Raw genomic sequence first — 22,662 nt, 5'->3', positions numbered from 1 at the left:
GTCTTTTTCCGAGTAGGACTGTTCCGGTGCACCGAAACAGAACAACTCAACCTGACTCTTCGGTTTTGGAACTATGCGAAAGAACATTGAATTCAGTTGAACAGTCAGACTCAGACGAACGCATTCGCAAGGCAGCTGGAATGCTGTCTATTTTTCACAATTTTTGTTGTGTTCTTGTGTTTATACGTTTTATATGTCATTTTCTTGTTTATACTTGTATTGTGCAATTATTTAATATAAGTTTTGTGTTTAAAACGAGGATATGTATCGAGTTCATTCACTTTACATCGCAACATTAAATTCTGGAGGCACCGGCGAGATTAAAGGAATTTTGAGTTCGGTTTCGTCAGCACTGTAACTCTACATTCGGTACAGTATTGGATACTACTGGATACTTTTAGCATCGAACTTCATTTGAAGGCCAAGCAAGATAAGTATTTTTTTTATTTTTTACAAGTTTGACTTTGGTTTTCCTCATTGCACCATTACGTCGTAATGGAAGACAAGGTTAAGATTGCTAAAATTAATAGAGGTAGAGCGAAAACTGCTCTTACCAGAATTTCAAATTTCATTATTGACGATAAGCAGTTATTCGAAAAACATGATTTAATGAATAAACTTCAAAACATTGAAAGCGCTTATTCTGATTTTGACAAGGCAGACGCAGAACTTCCACCGGAAAGTTCTGAAATGGAAGAATTTGAGAAAAAATATTATGAAACCAAAGCCAAACTACAACAAGAACTTGAGAAATTAAATGTTACTGTTAATATGCAAGCTACTAATGTTAATGAACGTCAAATACCAGGTTATAGTACTACAAATACTGCTAATAATTTTAAATTGCCGAGAATAAATATGCAGTCTTTCCATGGTAATTACAGAAACTGGATGTCTTTCAAAGACATACAAAGAATGTATCGTTAGTGCATAATAATGAAAATTTAAGCAATATTCAAAAATTTCAATATCTAAAGGGTTTATTAACTGATGAACCAGCTTCTATTATTAAACATATTCCCATTTCAAAAAATAGTTATATGGAAGCCTGGGGAAAATTATTATCTAGGTATGATAAGAAAAAACAAATTGTCACATCACTAATAAAAACTTTCATGGATCAATCTTGTGTAATTAATGAAAATGCAATTAATTTACGAAAAATTGCCGATACATCTGATGAGATTATTAGAGGTTTAAAATCTATTGATCCAAAAGCTAATGAAAGGGATGTTTGGCTATTTTATATTTTATTACAGAAGGTTGACAACGAAACATGTAAACAATGGTCTGAGTTTTCAGCAAAAGTGGAATTTCCTACTTTTGAAATGTTTATTCAATTTATAAATGATAGGTGTTCCCCTTTAGAAATTTTCCACGAAAAAGAAAGGGAAAAACTCAACCTAGTGTTAAAAGATTTTCTGTGAACAAAAGTATCAAATGTATTATGTGTAAATCAGATCATTTTCTTTTCAAATGCCCCAAATTTAAAGCACTAACTGTCAAAGAAAGAAATCAATTTGTTAGAGAAAATAATCTTTTTTTAAATTGTTTGTCTAGTCAGCAAAAAAAATCTGAATGTATGTCTCAACATTGTTGTCATTATTGCCAGCTATTGCATCATAGTACTCTGTGTGAAAATCAGTTAAAAAGTTATTTCACATCTGCGTCTCTTTCTGAGAGCAGTTTTCAGTCACAACAGCAAAGAAAGAATCCAACCGCAAATGAAATACCAGACATTGCGTCTACGAATGAAAACAAAAACGGAACTGTAATTCAAAATAATAGCGTTCAAACAACTTTTGGCTTATTGCCAACTGCGTACGTAAATGTAATTGATTCGATGGGTCAAAAACGTAATATTAGAATGCTTTGTGATAGTGGTTCCGAATCAACATTATTATCTGAATCTTGTATTAATTTATTGGGATTTAAAAGAAAAAATGCGCGTTTTCCTGTCAAGGGTTTAGCTGAGTCAGAAGTCGCAGTTACAAAAGGTTGCGTTGAAACTGAGTTGATGTCAATCCACGATACATCAGTGAGAATGCCAATTAAGGCATTTGTATTAGATAAACTAACTGCTGCGCTTCCAAACCAAAAGATAAATGAGAAAGACTTTTCGCATTTGAAAAATGTAAAGTTAGCTGACGAGACAGGTCTGAGGCTGTGCTCTGTCTGTTTCTTTTGGCAGTAACTGCCAAATACCGGTCCTCATTCGGCTTTGTAACTCTGGGGCGACCTGTGCTGTAACGTCTACTCACATTACCATCATCTTGGAATCGTTGCCAAAGCCTGGAGATGACACTCTGGGCAGTTCCAAGTTCGTCTGATACTTCCAGTTGGGTACGCCCACATTCCAGACGGCCGATAATTCTACCACGTAAAAAGTCATCCAAATGCGTCTTTTGTGTCATAACAATCCGGTTATTGCACTGAAATGCTTATAAAGCGCCTGCGAACAATTTTACTTCTTTGCCTGCATTCCTTATATATCACTCTCTTACACTCTCATCATTGTGACGTACCATCGGTGTCATCTGGTTACTTCCTGAAATTTGCATATGATTCTTGAAGATGTGTGTAGTGATTTTACAGGTGATATATTTATTTTAGAGTTCGATTTCCGAATGACTCCGAATTATCCTTAATTTATGGACATGAGTGTACAACGATTGTGGGCTTCGTTTCCTAAGAACGAAGCCGTTGCTCATCGTTTAACTCAAGCATCAATAGAATGGCACTTTATACCTCCAGCATCTCCTCATTTCGGAGGAATTTGGGAGGCCGCAATTAAATCAACCAAATATCACTGTACAAGAGTAATCGGTGAAACTCTACTTACTTTCGAAGAATTGACAACTCTATTGGCTCAGATAGAAGCCATTTTAAATTCTCGTCCGTTATGTAGTGTAAACAATACTGACATTGATTGCATTAATATTCTCACTCCTTCACATTTTCTTACAGGAGACGTGATCCTCTCTCCTCCTGAACTACCTCTTACTAGTCCTGCCAATATACGGAATAGGTGGGATCTAATTCAAAAGATGCGGGAGGACTTCTGCAAATCATGGACCAAAGCATATCTATCTTCTCTTCAAACCAGAAAGAAATGGAAGGACACTCAGCTGAATATGAAAATTGGAGACATCGTCCTGTTACTAGATGATGGTCATCTTCCAGGTTCTTGGCCACTAGGACAAGTGGTCGAACTTCATCATGGTGCTGACGGACTGGTTCGTGTGGCCACGGTTAAAACTAAAAAGCTCTTTTTACAAAAGAAACATTCATAAATTAGCTCCTTTGCCCATATACCAGGACTAATGCCTGATAGGGTGGGAGTATGTTCCGGTGCATCGGAACAGAACAACTCAACCTGACTCTTTCGCTTTTGGAACTATGCCAAAGAACATTGAATTCAGTTGAACAGTCAGACTCAGACGAACGCATTCGCAAGGCAGCTGGAATGCTGTCTATTTTTCACAATTTTTGTTGTGTTCTTGTGTTTATACGTTTTATATGTCATTTTCTTGTTTATACTTGTATTGTGCAATTATTTAATATAAGTTTTGTGTTTAAAACGAGGATGTGTATCGAGTTCATTCACTTTACATCGCAACAAGGACGAAATGTAAACTCTCAGATTTGTGCACCAAAAAATCTGCCTTCGTAGTTATGCCTTGCCGCGAAGTGAGAACTGAACTAATTGAATGAGAAATAGATCTCTAATGAAATTAGAAGAAATAAATTCAAATGAAATGTAGCAAAAATTGCGTGTGCTTTAATATTCTGTAGATGGAATTCATGTGGTATTCACATCAGATTTTTAAATTCATGATGAATAGTTTAATAATAAATTAAAATCCCGCACCTCGTCTTATTTGGGGCAGCGGCTGGAATTGCGATTTCGCAAGATAGCTCAGCTGAGCATTAGCTAAATTTAGGCTCTGAATGAACAGATATTGTGCAGTTTCAAAGGATGATAGAAACAAAACTATGATTATTTTCAGCACACTAAAGAAAAAAGGAAAAACAATTAAAACGGTGTAGAGACATTAGGTTATTTTTGATTCTGAGAGATGTGAGAAATGAGCAATGCCCTCGCCAGGACTCGAACCACGGACGTCTGGAATACGTTCCGAGTGTGCTGACCACTACACCACGAAGGTATGCTAAGAAGGCTGGAAAAAAATTTATATACACCCCCGTTTTAAAAAGTGACTGGGGATTAGGGGACCCAAACGCCAAATTCTGGTGGTGGAGAATCATCACCCACCGCCTTTTTTTAGTTCGGGCGCCACTGCAGAGACATTAGGTTATTTCGAAGCAGGAGAATGAAAAATGAGCAATGCCCTCGCAGGGTGTTTAGAGTATAAAGCTAGTTTTGCTCGAACCTGGGACCTCTCGAATACTCGTCGAGCGTGCTGACCGCTACACCACGAAGGCATGCTAAGAAGGCAGGAGAAATACCTTATAACGGTACTAATGAAAATACAGAAAATGCTAAAAACAATACCAAATGAGAATGGAAATTTGGTTACGTAGTCCAGAATGACTTTTTGGCTAATTTTCATTTCCCCCTTGTCACCTATGGAAGAATAATCTCAGCCCCAGCGTACCAGATAGGGAAAGAGATGAAAGCTTTTTTCTGATTCTTTCTTTCTTTTCATTCCTTACCTCTTTCATCTCTCAGTTTCCACCTCTGTTTTCGCACCACTAACTTATAGCTACAATTATTAATAAATTATTTTCAAATGAATTTCGATTCATAATTGTTTAAGAATCTTCATTAGCTTCTTTACCCTTTTAATTCACTTTTTAATTTACATTTAGATACTGATATATTTACATATCGTACACAATTTTTTATCATACGTACTGATAAGAAAGTATGCAATGCTCACTATAGTTAAATAAGTGTAATAACATCATCGTTTTCATAAATTAAACTTCATACAGAAAGCAATGCTCACTTTATGCGATAAAGGCATTGTTTATTTTCATTTGCATCTTCTTCCTTTTTAATGTCAAACGCGATTAGTGATGAATAAAATTTCGGCAATGGTTATTTCAGGTATTTAAGGTGGATGTTAGAGATGCTATTTATGAGTCTTTACTTATTCAACTATAGGAATCTGGCAATAAAAATTGTGTTTAGGAATTTTGTAGTTCTATTTTAGCTTAGTATGTGGAGATCTCGCTAGCCATTTTTCTAATTTTCTTTTCTTACGTTAAATTTCTCTATTAGTTACAAATAAATGTTTATCTTTGCGATTCGAAGCTTGATTTTACAAGTGGCATCCGCGACAGACTATTTCGAATAAAGAATAAACAATCGATACAACTGAAAGAAAAGTTCTTAGAATTAAAGCAAACAGTTTAGAACTTATTTCCAGAGGAGGAGATAAAACAGAACTCAATGCAACATTTGAAGCATTGAAACTAAAATGTGAAAGGATTGATGCTTTAAATTCCACTTTATTAGAACTTCTAAAAGATAAAAATACTACAGAAGATAAGGTGGAAGAAGAAGTGGCGAAATGCGGTGAGTACAAATTAAGATTTCTTAAACTAAGAAACAATTTCTTCTGAAACAGTATACTCCGATTTTCGAAATGAATCTCTAACTGGGTTCACAACTCAGATAAAATTACCTAAAGATAGTATTAACAAAATTTGACGGAGGTTTAAGATAGTGGATTGGTTACAGTTACCAGTTTACAAAAATTCATAATGATTATTCTTTATCGAATGAAGATAAATTAAAGTATTTGAGACTTAGTTGAAACCAGGATTATCAGCGTATAAATTAATTGAAGGCATCTCACTGCCAAAAGAAAATTATGTGAAAGCTATAGACTTTAAAAATTCAGATATGGGAAGGAACAATTTTTAATAGAGTTCTATGTTCATGAATGATTATCTCTAGTCCTATTAGAAGAGGAAAATATTCCAGTTTCTCATCTTTATTACATATTAGAATCACAGTTTCGTGCTTTAGAATCTTTAGACGTAACTAAAGAAAAATGTGCAGTGATGCTTTTCCAAGTAGCTGAGTCAACGGTTGCCGAAAACATTTTTAAGATCTGGGAAAGATACCGGGTAACTATAAATGTTTCTACCAAAAATTCTGATGATTGCTTATATGAGTCATTGTAATTTCTAAAAATAGAAGGATAGAAATAAGTAAAACTAAGATATATTTCATTTGAATCCAACGAACATAAATCGAGTTTAAGGATTATATGTAAAAATAAGATGTCGAGTACTTTGCCGAGTGCTGCAGTATTAGTTTCTTCACATAATAATAATAATGTAAATAAAGACATACTGTGAATGTTTTAAAATAAATCGGCACATTCTTCTTAGCATTGTGCAGCTATTAGTGGTTCTTCTCTAAAGGATAGGCAGCTGGTTATCAAGAAAGAAGATGTATGTTCTCGCTGTCAGAAACAAGGATATGTTAATTCTAAATCTAAAGTTTTGTGAAGTGTGCTAAATGCAAAAGGAAACATTATCCAACATTATACCAGATATTGAATAAAGATGAAGAAACATTTCGAAAGAAAATATTTGCAATGTGTTAACGAAGTCTCATGAAGAGACTATTATTTACAAACTTTACTTGTTAATGTAGTTGGTGAAAATGTTACAAAAAAAGTTAAAGCATTATGTGATTCTGGATCATAAAGAAGTTATATTATCAAGAACTGTCCAAGAGAATTAAAATTGAAACTTACATGTGCAGTATATACTCAACAAGAATTATTTGGATGTAACAAGACTGCACTTACATCACATTGTATTTATAAGCGCTTACTAGGAAGTTTGGATTCTGATTTTCAATGTGAATTAAATGTACTTGATCAAGATCTTATCTGCAGTCATGTTCCTAAAATTAGTGATGTGGTCCTTTATACAAGTTTGAAACAAAGGGAATCTCTTTAACAGATCTTTCAAAAACGAAAGATGATCTTGCTGACATTCAGGTATTGTTACGCGCTGATGTATGGTCTCAAATTATTACATTTATTTTTGCAAGATAAATCAAAAACTAAATTTGGGTGGCCAATGATCGGCAAATCAGGAAATGATAGAAGCATCTCTTCAAATGTTTTATTTAAAACTCAGCAGAAAAACTTCAAACTGGCTTCCAGGTTGCGATGTTACTCATCCAGTTTACCGAATCTGAAACCTAAGCGAAGTATTGAACGCGATCAAAGAAGGACCAATAGCAATGCAGTTAGCGTATAGCAGCAAAACTCCCAAATCTCCCTACAAATAATTTATTCTTTCTTATTTCTCTTTTAGTTCAGCAGCAGTCAACTAACCTCTTACTCCAGAGTAGCTTCGTTGGTTGTGCGAAGACTCATCCTTACGCATCGAGAATTTTAATTCTCTCTCAACATCTCACTACGTTATGGTAAGAAAGTTATGTTCTTTCTCCATGCATTACATACAGGATGCGGATTCGGCTCAGGCGCCTGTTACCATGTGTGTTTATCACCTGAGTCTTCAAATAGTTTAGTTGCATTTTATTTTGCTCTTAATATATTTCAGAATTCTGGTAGTTAGAAAGCTTGGGAATCAAAGAATCCGAAGTACCAAAAAGTAAAAAAGAGGATGGAGTTTGTAAATTATTTGAACAAACTGTAAAAAGAGACAATGCAGGGCGATATATTATAAAGTTACCCTGGATGAAAGGTTACTTTTAGAAAATAATATGGAAGCAGTAAAGAGAAGTCTACATACTATACCGGAAACTGCATCAGCTTCGTAGATATGAAGATTATGAGTTAATTATAAAAGACTGGCACAGAAAAGGTATAACTGAACCAGTTAAAGCTGAAGATCAAAGCATTAGAAGCATTTTATTTACCTCATCGAGCTGTACTAAACGAAAATAGCACAACACCTGTTAAACCGATATTTGATGCGTCAAGCCAGATATAAGAATGGACATTTTTTAAATGAATTTCTAGGAAAGGATCCTAACTTAATTGAAGAATATGGCTCATTCTATTCAATTTCAGACAACATGGCATTCGGTTATCCGCTGACACCGAGCAAGCCTTTTTACAGACAGAAATTGATGAAGCTGATTGTGATGCATTAAAATTGGTGGCGAAATGACCAAATAACCATTTTCTGCCATTGTATGGTAGTTTTCGTGTATTATCTAGCACTTTTTTATTGATTGCACGCATAAATAATTTGTTAGAGAATGTTCCACCTTATTTTGCAAAGGCAACTGAAAGAAATCTTGGATCCTTTTACGCAGACAATTGTTTAACGATTGTGCAAGATGTAAACGAAGGGGAGACATTTATCTCTGAGGCAACCGAGTTGATGTCTTCGGCTGAATTCAATCTTATAAGATGGGTTAGTAATTCGTCACATAAAACTGTAGAATGTGTTTTAGGACTTAGATGACACTGTTCAACAGCTGAAATAGGATGCAATGTGCCTATCATAAACTGCTTAGAAAATTCCTTGACAAAAAGATCATTTTTATCCTCAACTCAGAATATTCGATCCAGTTGGTTTTAATGCTCCAAAAACCTTGATATCAGAATTATTACTTTACCAGCTGACATATGCAATGAATTTTAAAAATGGATGCAACGACTGAGGTATGCTTGGAAGTATGCAAAATACTTCGTCATGTAATCGTCAATACTTCTAGCACATTACATGTATTCTGTAATGCTAGTCAGGTTGTATTTTTCTGTTCCTAAGGACAGAATTTGAAGGAAATGTTTACGTTAGACTTCTAATGACAAAATCTAGTTGCTCTGTCTGAGCTCATGGCAACTCTAATTGGAGCACGTCTGTATTCCTTCATCAGAACTGAGCTGAAAGAAGAGCATCTCAATGTGTACTTCTGAACAGATTCCACCGTAACTTTAGCCTGGATAGCAAATGATGGTCCAAGGTTAGTCTTTATTAAAAATCGAGTAAAGGAAATTAAAAAGTTATGTAAATTACAACAATGGGATCATGTGCCAGGAAATATGATTCCTTAAATTTGATATCAAGAGGTTGTCTTCCGCAACAACTCTTAAAATCCCAATGGTGTGAGGGTCTAGAATGGTTGTAAGACGTTCCTTAGAATTAGCCTTGTAGATATTACTGCTCCCGAATTAAGAGAAATAGAAAAGCCAAAGCAAAAGACTAACCTTTGTTAAAAAAAAAAAAAAAAAATTGAAACGGAAATGATAACGACATACCATTTGGCTAACAGATTTTCAAGTTATCTTAAAATTATAAGAATAACTGCACGAATGCTCCGTTTAAAAAGGAAAGCTCCAGATTCTTCAAAATTTCCTTATATTGCTTCGGAATAATTTCTAGAACGGATAAAGTATTCTTCCGATGCATTCAATATGAAAATCTTTTGGAAGAAGATAGTAAGAATACTTTGAAGACTCTTCAAGTCTGCATAGATTAATTCTTCGAATGAAGTCAAGAATAGTGGTGAAACTAATACCACAGAATGTAGGTATTCAGTCATCCTTCTAAACATCTTTTAGTGTAATGAATGATAGAACACAAAACTCGTTTAACAAGCATGCTGGAATTCTTTCACTTGTTACCATTCTTCGACAGAATGTTTCGATTTATGGGGAAGAAAAACTATAGGTTCAATTGTACAAAAATGCATTTTTTCTAGAAAAAAAAAAAAAAAAAAAAATCTAAAGCTCTCAAGGTTCTACCTCTTCCAAAAGATCGAACACATTTGTAGAAGAAACCATTCTAAAGCTTTTCCAAAACACCTTTCTAAAAGATCGAACACAGATGACCTCTACTTTCCAAGTAACCGCCTTCGACTAAGTTGGACTGCTTTTTACTAGTTCGCAACAGAAATGCTGGATTGCTGTTTTTGCCTGTGTGGTATATAGAGCTGTCTATATCGAGCTGATTCAATCTTTGAGAGTATCAGTTATGTATTCGGATAATGGTACTACTTTCAATGAGGTAAATTCACCTTAAAGTAATTAGATCAGAATAAGATTCAAAGAGAATGTACTTTATAAGATTGTAGAGACATTAGGATTCTTTTTTAGCAGGCACGTTGAAAAATGAGCAATCGCCTTCGCCGAGAATCGAACCACGAACCTCTGAAATACCGGCTCAGTGTGCTGACCTCTTTCTTCCTTGTGATCACAATACGCAATTACAACTTTTAAAGCCTGGAAAACGCATGTCTGCGATGTTACCGGCATGAAGTGATTTGTAGGTGCTTTACGAAGATATTTTCGAGGACAAGGATTTTAAATTGCGAAGTTTTTGAATTGCTTTATTTTCGACGGCGATGTTTTTTTTACCACAACGCTTTAGAATTGCGATCCTTGCTTTGTTTTCTCCCACGATGTTTTGTACGACGACATTTTTGCCTTTGCGTTGTTTTCTCCATGGCGTTTTCGTCCACGATATTTTCGCCTGCAACCCCATTCGTTATGGGGTAATTGGAAATGATTTCGAAAATTGGGTATTTGGGAGGAGAGAAAATAACGAGAAGGGGATTGATAGGGGACCTTGCAACGGGTAAAGGAATTTTTGGGTGTAAGAACAAGGTCACGGGATATTTTAACGGAGATGTGTAGGTGCGAAAACGAGTCCAATATTTTCTGACCACGACAGAGAATGAAAAATTTATCCACTTTCATAAATTCGTTGCACTTCCTGGAGAATAAACTTTTGATATGTGGATGGAGGCTTTTTTACCACGCCAATTTTAATCAAATTGCTTTTTTCCCCTGAAATTTAATCAAAGTGCTTCAGAAAAAGACAGGCATGCATTCACTAGTTAGAACTAATTTGTAAAGCCTATTTATTATTAAAATAAATTTTTAGAAACCAAATTAATTTTCTGCTGAAATTGCGATTCAGTTGCATAGAAGACGTGCCGGAGGCATATTTCGTAAGTCCACATCTGTATAGCCACTGACGGGCTTCCAGTAACATTTCTGTCATTTCACATGACCTTTGTCGTGTTTAAAGCAAGACGGTTGAAAATGTTTTACCACAGAATTTCCTGTACAAAATAATTAAAGCACTTTTGATTTCTTTCGAAAATTTTCAGTGAGAAGTTAGATCAAATATAAGCGTAATTACATTAGTAACTAGTAGAAGTCTTGGAATTCACATTAACTGTTCATTCTTAAGTGTATCGCCTACAAAAGAAATACTCTTCAAACAGAACGAATTTATCTTATGCACAACCAATATACTTAAGTTATCCATATGTAATATTTAAAGTTAACAATAGGTATAATCACATTATTTATGACAGATATCTTGAACCTTACATTTTCAAAATCAAAGGAAGGCAAGCATTGAGATACGATACAGATTCATTGTAATACTTCCAATTATTCTCAGCTCAACAAAAAATTGTAAATTTGAATTCTTTTAATCCGCAGGTGTTAGTAAACGCATAATTTTCGAGGCTAATCGTATCTTGAGTTGTTTTCCTCGGTACTATTCCTTTATCAGGGCCGTAAAAAATCACCAAACTACTGTTGATGCCAATGCTGCCAAAAATAATTACGGTAACCCTAACGCTAGAAAGGAATAACGTAATAGTAAATAACTATCTAAGATTATTGTTTTTGTTTAGATGAAAGGCTAATTTCATGTAATTACAATTTTTTGTTATAATTTATAAACAAAAGCTAAACATAACTGAAATTAAACGGGAAATATAATTTTTTTATGCCTTCCAACATAGCAGAGAATATTTCAGTTTTTATGTGCCAGCGCCTGAATATAAACTCGGACAAATAATAATCGAAATGCTGTCGAGCAGTGCAACTTTTATAACGCCATTTAGCACTGCCCCACGGCCGCGATACTGTTTGTCTATGACACTCATTTTCGGGTTCCACAAAATTGTAGTTGTGATTGACAGTAAAATGTTCAAAACCGGCATTTTGCAGTTCATCCGACTTGTATGATTTCCAGCAGTCAGTATAAATAATGCTTCCTTCTGCAAAATTTTCTTTTATGACGTTCAATAAAGTTTTCGCCGATCGTTCTGGAACAACGATTAAGAAGAAACATTCATTGGATTCTCTGCAAATTCAGCCGAAAACACATTCTGACAGAAGAACACGTCCAACGTTATTCTTTCTTCTACTGAAAAGGCTTTCGTTTACTTCAATAATTTTGCCCAATCTGCTGATTTTCAAGTTAGGCGGAGTAAATAAAGTTGCCGCATACACTTCACGCATGTAACTGTTCCAGTCTACAGTTGTATTGTGGTTCATCTTCAGATGGATTTCACAAAATTCAATATATGTCATCTCCAGACACCAAAAATAGATGAACCTATTTTTGGTAAGGAAGGGGATTTTCGATAGGATTGGTTGTTGGAAGGGGTAAGGAAGGGGATTTTCGATCCTTCGAACCAATTTTGACTTCTTAATCCTTTCTTCTCATTACACGTTTCTTTCCTGCACCGCCATTTCGCTACTGAGTTACCGCTAAAGCATAATTTCGTCCCGTGGTTGTTCGAACATTTTTCTATCATGAATGATGCCTGTTTGAAAAAATTATATTGCAGGCTTTCCGTCATTGGGCAATTCCCAAATTGTTAAATCCGTAGCGTTATTAAGAAAGAATTAAAAAATTAAACTAGTATTTCAATGGCGATTTATAAATATGCAACTATCTAAATTTATGCACTTCGGCACGTTCGCTAGATTTGGCGCTTTTGCGCATATATTTTCGCTGCAATTTTTTACTGTCCCTAAAACGGAATAGTATCTTTTTCTCGATTAAAGAGCGTTAATATGCCACGAACATTTATCCGAATACAAGTGCATGATAAGTTTCACAAAAGTGAAAAGTTGACGATTTAATAAACTTGTAAAATGAAAGCACAACGAGATTTTTTACTAACATTTTAGTTTAGCAACATTTATACGCCGCACATGTATAACTGCGAAACAAATGCAAAATAAAACGCAAACGACAACATGCGCTCATATCCACAGTTTCAAAGTTTCAGCGTCGCCAAAGCAACAGAAGTCCATTGGTCATTTTTGAAACCCCTCCCTCGGTGGCGATACTGATGTGCACCTGTGAATTATGCGTGCCGGAGCCCTTTCATTCAAAGATTCTGGTGGGCTCCGGCTTAAGTTATCTTAAACGTAGCCTTTAAAAGAATTTAGAAGTACCGGAGCAATTTAAGCTCTGCTACAGTCCTATATTCTCTTTTCTGATCAGTCACGGTTTAGTTTGGCATCTGATTCTAAATGTGCTTATACCTGGAGGGTGTCAGTAAGGAGGAATAGTCCATTCGAACTTTATGGAACGTGACCTTTTCTCTAATACAGATGTGATGGTACGGAGAAGAATAATGGTCCACAGCCGTTAATTTATACGCTTTCTACAGCGGATCTGTCTGGGCTAGAGATAGCGAGAGGAGATCTTAATTTTCTGTACGACTTTTTAGATGTGCATATAGATTTGACATTTCTAGACAATAATGATCGTCCACATCCACGGTTTGTCGCTAGAAAGGTGCTAGAAAGGTGCCCGAAAGTGGCGCTCATACGAACAACATTTTCGGCAGTCGTCATATGACATTTTATATTCCTACTGTCTAGGGTTTCTGTGGCATCGCCAAAATCGGGAAGAGGAGAAGGAGGATCAATTCTGACACTACATATGATTTTTACTTTGTATGTGCAGCAGTCATCCGATGCTGACGATGAGATGTAGCCAAGAACACACCAAGTGAGTACTTTTGCTGTTTTGGTAGCACAAGTTTTGACGTTGTTTTGGATGACAGTCATTTTGGAAACATTGCTTTTTGACGCCATTCTTGGTCGTCATGAAAATCGCCAAAAATATCAAGAGGTACCCTATTGTAAACTTTACCATGTAACTTTGGGTCTGATCCTAGTATATGGTACTCACAGGATTTGGCAACAATTTTCAAAATTCCACAAAGGCCATAACGTATACTAGATTTCCCCGTAATTTCTTTAACTATTAATTCAAACTAAGAATTGAATTATATTAAAATTTTAAACAATTTTATATGAAATAAAAAAGGTTATATATTTCATGAAATTTTTATTTGCTTATATTATTTATAACTTAAAAAAATCGTTTAATAACTTAAGGGATAACAGCAGTTTTTGTGGCATTTTATATTTTAAATAACTGGAATTAAACAGTAAAAATTCATATATATTGACTTGACTATAAAATAAATATTCGGAATGAATCAAAATATACGAAAGGAAATATACGAGCACATATCCAGCATATGGTGTAAGATAAGTGTATTCTTTCCTGGTAATTCTAAATTTAGCACATTTTATTTGAAAACAAAAGTGTACTTACGTATTGGAACGAAGCTTTTCAGAGAAAACATCGCAATGAAAATGATCAGCAAGCACAATACAAAATTTTGTGAGTCTTTTCACATAACATGGATAACATGGATTCATATTCTTCTGAAAAAAAAATAGTATTTTTATTTAAAAACCGTATATAAACAGCATGGTATTTTTTAAATAATATAATTATATTAAAAGATCATTCGTTTCAATATCTACTGTAACAGCACATACGATTTTTCATGCTATTAAATATTTCTAAAAATAGATAACAACGTATCTAGTGTTGCCAAAGAATGAGACAAATGTTAAAAGTAATTTCCTACAAGTAGGGGCACAACATTTAATTTTCATTATGAATTTCATGCAATATTTTCTGCTTATATCGCCTCCTATATTGTTTTTAAAAGCTATATTTATCTTTTCTGAAGTGGGAACTCCGTTACTTTTCAGATCTTAAAATGATGGATGAAATAAAAATGAAAATGTTGTTCTTTTTCTTCCTAATATCAAGTTCTCTAATCTTTAAACGGTTAAAAGGCAGATGAAAGTTAAAAATAAAAAAATTAAAAATTAAACAAAATCTGAAAGCGTTCAGATTTTATTTCATTTTATTAAAATTTTATTTATATATTATGCCTTGGGATAAGGTCGCATAAATCTACGACGAATGATTTCAAATTGAAAATTCAGAGTGCAATATACGTGATGAAATCACGGGACTAAATATAATTATTAGTCCAAAGGGATTTGAATTCCGAAGGACTATTAGTTTCGTTTTGGCATTTTGCGTCGGACTCATAAATGTCGGTTCACTTTTCAAACTGTTGCCACAAAATGTTAGAGTCCTGCATTATATTTGAAGAAATTAAATAATGAAAAATCTGCATAAATGTATGTATATTTCTCGTATTGTGATAAAACAACGGTACATAGAGTCATCGAATTTTGAATAACGTAATCCTCCAACGAATATGAGCATGTGGAAGACCAAATTTGAAATTTGAAATTTATTTTATGATCGATTTCCTATTTTTTAAAACTTTGACGAATTTTTGATTAACAAACTCAAGGATTTCAAAGCGAGCAATGGCAACGTTGTACAGAAAAAACATTTTTATCTCCAGCGCGTGAGTCTCTGTATCGGAAATTCTAAAGATATGCTCGTTTTAAAACTATTTTGCGATATTGCTGTTGCACTGGATCTTATGGTTTAAGTGCGAGGAACATGATATTTAATAAAGAAAGGTAACACACAAAATGTTAAAAAACGCCCCTTTGGACGTAATTTAAAATCTGAAACATTTCAGATTTTTTTTAATTGTTATTAAAATAATATTAAGTTGTAAAAAATAGTTGTTATTAAAATAATATTAAATTGCTGGCAATGTTAAAAACGCAGGCTTGAGAGCCACGTATGGCTTTCGCACGATTGATGTATAGAATTTGATTTTTAAAAAAGTTGAAGTTTCTCTCTTGTAGAATTGTATGTAGTCATTTTTTGCGTTCAATAAAATTTTTATGCTGTGCTTTGTTTTCAACCTGATGTCACAATCCAGGGTTTGCATAGCGATTTCGGCCACTACACCACAGCAGTAAATATTAAAAGTTGGTGGCAGCTTTTAGGAATTGTTCCTGATTGATTGTTTAGGGATTGTTTTAGGAACGGACTTTTTCGCCTGTGAACTTGAGTTTTATGTGAACAGTCAAGACTTTTTTCTCTTCAAGAACGATCTAATTTTGCGTGCAAGGACAGTTCGCGTGGTGAAGTCTCTTCAGTGACAAGTGACAGTGTGTCAGAAGAGAACGCCGGAGGAAGCGTGATCTAGTGCCGCAAAATAGTGAAATTTCCCGGAAGAATATCCAAGTAGTGCCAGGAGAGTCAATCGAAGGCGTCTTCAAAATTGGTGAGTACCATTTTTGTGATTTTGGAGAAGTTATGCCAGTTATTCGAGAATAGGCTTATTTTGGATATAGAGCAGGAAAAGGTTACCTCTTAATTGGCATTTTTTTATATACGTTTTGTTTGTAGGCATAGGTATTATCATTAAGTGTTGTAAGGCAATATGTGTTCAGAATTGTTAGGTAATTATTCAGTTTTGGAGAGATAGACCTGTTATTGTTACACATACATTGCAATTAAAGACAGGCTCATTTCTGTTTTCGCGGACTCTGAAATCCAAAAGACGCAAAAGCTATTAACTGAAGTAAAATTGGTTGATGGGGAGAAAAAAAAAAAAAAAAAAAAAAAAAAACTTTCCAGCTATTTTGTAAAATGGAGAATTTGATAAAGTGAGTAAACCTTTTCTTAAAACTTCTAGGCTTCAAAGGTTACCAGTATCAATGACGAGCATTTTAGCAATCAGTAATGATGATTTATCAAAACTGGCGACAATGGCCGATTGAAATGGGAAATAATATCATATCAGAATGCTGTTGTTCATGTTCCAGTGATGACTAATGTTTTAGTTAAACTACGGGAGAATATTTCAGAGTTAAGACTACAAGTTAACAAGCTGAATAAAGGAAAGTTCTTCATTCATCAACAGTTTAAACACCGCTCTAGAAGCAATTCTATTAAAAAGCGTAGTAATAGACATGCTGAAAGACCTCCTTCACAAGCTGACAGAGAGCAAGCAAAAGTTCTTGAGGACAAAAGAATGTGAGGATGCACTTAACAAGTTGGAGGAAGCTTTAACCACTGCTCCAACCCTGAGGTATCCTCAGCTCGAAAAACCATTTATTCTTGACACAGATGCGAGTAATGAGAGTGTCAGTGCTGTTTTGTCCTAGTAAATAAATTGTCAAAAACGTGTCGAGGCCTACTGGACTGAGATTATATTTAAAGCGGAGAGGAATTACTGTGTCACCAGGAATGATTTGCTCGCATATTTAACCCTTAGCGGCACAGTGTGTCCTGTCTGGACACACCTAAAAATTTCCTTCTGTACGCAAAGAAACATTGAATGAAAAAGGATGTATAGGTTACTATAGGTTACTCTGAACCTTCTTTTATTTATAGTAGATGGCAGCTCAACACAAACCAGTCCATATATTTTAGCCACGTTTAGTTTTTTAAGATCCTCATTTTTCAAAGAAATCTTCCAGATTTTTTTTAGGGTATAAAAGGAATTGTTTGAAAATAAATTTCTATATTATTTTTTTGGCTGTATTCAATCAGTGTGCCACTTTAGGCACACCCACAGAATTAAAACGATAAGTGATATCTTCACAAAATTTTACTTGTGTACTCCTCTAGGGCTAATTAGCCTGCCTACTTTTTTTTTTTTTTTTTTTTTAGTCCAAAGGGACTTTGTCCCTGAAGGACTATTGTTTTCGTTTTGCGATTTTGCGTCGGACTCATAAACGTCGGTTCACTTTTCAAACTGTTGCCACAAAATGTTAGAGTCTTGCATTATATTTGAAGAAATTAAATAATGAAAAATCTGCATAAATGATTGTCTATTTCTCGCATTGTGATAAAACAATGGTACATAGAGCCATCGAATTTTGAATGACGAAATCCTACTGCGAATATGGGCATCTGAAATCCCAAATTTGGAATTTGTTTTATTATAGATTTTATATTTTGTAAAACTTTAACGAATTTTTGATTTACAAACTCAATGCTTTAAAAGCGAGAAATGGCAACGTTATATAGAAAAAAAATACTTTTATCTCCAGCTCACGAGACTGTGTATATCGGAAATTCTAAAGATATGCTTAATTTAATATTATTTTGCGATATTGCTCTTGAACTGAATTTTATGGTTTAAGTGCAAAGAACATGATATTTAATAAATAAAGGTAACACTCAAAACGTTAAAAAAACGCCCCTTTGGACGTAATTTAAAATCTGAAACATTTCAGATTTTTTTTAAATTTTTTTAAATTTATTTTACTATTATTATTATTATTATTATTATTATTTTTAATCAAAACTCTAACTTTAAAAGGTAGCGTGCCGGTTGCTCTCTGTCAGCTTGTGAAGGGGGTCTTTCAGCATGTGTATTATTACGCTTTTTAATAGAATTGCTTCTAGAGCGGTGTTTAAACTGTTGATGAATGAAGAACTGCCTTTTTTTCAGCTTGTTAACTTGTAGTCATAACTCTGAAATATTGTCCCGTAGTTTAACTAAAACATTAGTCATCACTGGAATATGAGATATCCGTAGAACATTATAGCCGTAGAAAATTTCCATCATTATCTCTACGGCAGAAAATTCCTTCTCCGCACAGATCATGCGTCGTTGACTTGGCTATTAAATTTGAAAAATCCTGAAGGCCAAATATCCAAGTAGATATAGAAACTCCAGGAGTATGACAAAGTCAGAAAAGACCAGCTGGCAGATGGCAATATTAAACCTATAATTTATATAGTGAAATCTTCAAACAGGAAATTTCGATTTGTAGTCCTACAACAAAACAATATTGGGCTCTCTGAGACTCTCTCCTTATTCGAAACGGTGTTTGTACGGGAAGTTCGAATCGGATGATGGAAAGGCGTTCGGTTGACACTGATACTTCCATGATCCCGGAAGTCCTTAAAGAATTACATAGCAGTCCAACAAGAGACCACTTCGGAATAATGAAGACTTTGCATAAAGTTCGAGAGCGCTTTTACTGGAGTATTGCAAGGGCTGACGTGGAAAAGTGGTGCCAATCGAGCGATTTCTGTGCTGGTCGGAAGGAACGAAAGAAACGCAGCCGAGGAAAGCTGCAACGTTACAATGTAGGAGCGCCTTTTGAATGTATCGCCTTTGACACGCTGAGACCTCTGCCACGAACTGCTCAGTTTATAAACATCAAGCTCAGTTTGTGAACACCAGGAGTGCCATCCGTAAATTCCTTCTTGGGTTGAATAAAAGGGTCCTTTCACCCTTCTTTGTCTTGTCATTGATACAGTTTGAACTTAGTAATGGTCGTTTCACAGTTCAAATAAAAATCTAGCCAGCAAAGTAAAGTTGACTTAGCTAGAATCTTACAAAGCTACAATCAGTTCTGTGCGCATTCAATGTATTATGAACCCGTACGCTCTCAACAATATTTATTTTAGCAAGGCTTAAAATACAGGAAAAATTATATATTAAAAATTTCAAGTCTATATTTCAATATTTATAAGAAGATCCATGCAAATAAATTTAAAAAATACAAGTGTTCAAAAACAAATGTAAGCCACTGTAAAACATAATATAAAATTATATTTTTCTATGTAATTCTTCCCTTTTATGATATTGTATCGTGAGCACTCGTCGTAATGAATTGAATGCACACAGAACTGATGATAACTTTATAAAATTTATTTTTTCCCAAAAACAAACACTGTACAGTTTTGGAGCTTTCCGCAAAAGTACATGTACAGCTCTTTTCAGTAACATAGAGCACAGTCAGTAGCTACACTTAAAACTACTAAGAATGTTAATCAAAACGCAATGCAAAGCGCATTAAAAGGCGAAGCTTACATGGAGATCTCTTCAGTACTCCGAAGTCAGCCCTGAATTAAAAACTGAGAACTGATACTTTCTCCGGGCTTATGTTTTTCCCTCATCCACCGAGAAATCTCTAGTAACTTCCATTTTTCGAAATCTCTGGAAGCCATGTATGATTAGAGTTACATATAAAAGCTGGTAAGTTACAGTTACCTACAGTGATCAATTACAGTTATTCAGTTACAATACCAGTTACAGATACACAGGGACCGGACCAAAACATCAGTAAGTTTGGTGACTTCTGTCGACTGTCAAAATTTTTAGTGAGTAATTTTAGCGTCTAAAATTTAGTAATAATATAGGCAAAATTATAATACTTAAGAAAAATAAAAAAAGAGTCGTGTTATTTGAAAACATCTGAAAGACACAAATGAGAAATATAACATAAAATGACGCTTCATATTGCTTTGAAAAAACAATCTACAACGTGATAAAATTCTTTCGTTTACATATGCTGCTTCTGCATCATGAGTTTTACTTTTGAGAAACCAGACACAACTAGTTTATAAAACAATTTAAAAAAATTTAAGAAAAAGAAACTCTATTATTTACACGCGAAAAAGCCTCGAACCACTCAAATATAACCTTGCTCCATTATAACAAATTGTCACAGTGACAAAATCCATTAACTAAGATATTCCAGCTCCTTGGGTGCATGATTTATACATCCATTATCGTCTGCCAAAATTTCTGCAAAGTAAAGTAATAATTCTTCTATCGTTGTTTTACTTATTTGCTAACGATAATTATGGACATAAATTGTTTATTTTGTTCTAAGAATTAAATAGTTGTGTAGGCAAAATTTTTATTGCCTGGAAATGAGAACAATCTAAGATAAATTTTAATTAGTGTTAAAATATATACGTTGAAAAACTCAAATAAAAATAAATAATACAAGTTTAAATTCCATGTTGCTGATATGAAATATTTATTATGTGGCTAAATTTCAAGGAGATTACTAAAGAAAATTCTTTTATGATGAATTCTACGCTATGAACTTCTTAATGTTACATTTTCAAATCTGAAGTAACTAATTCATACAACTATTTAAAGAACAGCGAAGAAAACAAAGTTAGTATTTATGTCACAATTAGATCAGTTTTCAGTCGTTTATCTGCAAAAATTTATTTTTATTTTATTTGTCTATTTATATTTATTTTCTTTTGTCTTTTCAATGTAACCGAGAGGGGTACGATTCTAAAGAACTATATTTTTGGCCTATTTTCTTTGGAAGAAAGAAGAAAGTAAAGCAACAGGTAAAGTAAGTAAAATGCTATTTAGAAGTAAACGGCTTTTGTTAGTTGTTATACAGCTAAAAACATACAAGCAAGCCTAAATGCAGCCAAATACATACAGCCTCGAGCACAGGGAGAGTTATATTCTTGGAGGTCTTTCTAAGGGAACTGGATGTATTTATAAGAGATTATATTGTATTGTGCATAGATTACGACAAAACACGCTGCCTGCGGGAAAGGATGCTTTCGTTGGGGCTTTCTAATGAAATCTGGCTCTTATTCACTTTACGCTTAAAGCAAAACCAGCCACGCAGCCAGCTCATTCTTCTACGTTCGAACCCAAGTCGAACTCTCGGAATTCAGCGGTCTTAACTACCCAATAATTGGTAGGTATCTCTTTTTAAAGGAAACTGGCTATTATTCCCATTATACATTGCAAAAGTCTGGAAAACATCCATGCAGCCATTCTGTTTGTTTGGATTTGAACTTGGGTCGAACTACCAATGTTCAGCGATTTTGCCGTTTGTTCGATTGTTGATGGTCCTGTTATATATGGATAAAACTATATAAACATCCATTCAACCAAGATTATTACAAGGTTTCAGCGGGCTTATCTGCTCGGCATCTTGTGGGCTCTTTTGTAAGTGCACTTATACTGTATATCTATAAATTTAGTCAGTGCATTCTAAAATGCCGTTTGCTCCTCAAACGCAGAGTACATAAGATTACTAGGCATTGACCGCATGTCTTAAGTTTGATTCCCGTGAAATGAGCTATTAAGGATTATCGCGTTTATCTTCAAGTGGAATGTTTGTACTATGCGATTTAAAATTCCCTCTGTCAAATACTTATAATTTTTTTTTTTTTTATCTAATGGCTTTTAATTTTTTATGCTTTCCTGTTAAGCAATTATAAAAAAGAAAAGGTCGGAAATGTTTCCAGGAGACGCTTTCAGAAGAGTGCCTCGTCATAAAGATGTTAGCACACTTATCCAGCTCGGCCGCAATTGGAAAATACAGAAACCTTTGTAAACGTGCCTTCACATAAAAGTGAATGCATCCATACGAAAATCAATTTCTAAATTGATAAAAACGATCTTCATTAGGATACGGGCACATTTAGGGCGAGACACTCTTACGAAATGTCGTACAATTCTTAAATAAATAAATAAAAATTAAAAAAAAAAATTGTAAGGTTTCAGAGTCTAATGGTCGCCCAGAAGGACTAGTTAAGGTTTTCACACTCTTGATCAGCTCGCAAACTATGATCTGCTGTTACATTCACTCCTATTAACCCATTTTTTAAGCTTTATTATTAAACATAATTGCCGTCGCATTTACGCAATATACAATTCAACAACAAAATTATAAGAATTCTGAAAGCAGCATAGCAGTATATGTTTAGGATTCCAGATGCAACGTTTACTGTTGACATATATATATATATATTTCCCTTGATAAGTCTGTCTCCTGCCTGCTCAACAGTCATTCACTTATGCATTCAAAAAAAAATTTTTTAGATTAATTTTAATTTGCTAAATTGGTGAATTTATTTTTATGGTTTGGTTTTGCACTTGATTTA

The sequence above is a fragment of the Stegodyphus dumicola genome, chromosome 1, assembly GCF_044657685.1.
Source record: "Stegodyphus dumicola isolate Sdum_Otavi_A_Nest chromosome 1, ASM4465768v1".
Classification (NCBI taxonomy): Eukaryota; Metazoa; Arthropoda; class Arachnida; order Araneae; family Eresidae; genus Stegodyphus; species Stegodyphus dumicola.
This window is presented reverse-complemented; position numbering follows the sequence as displayed.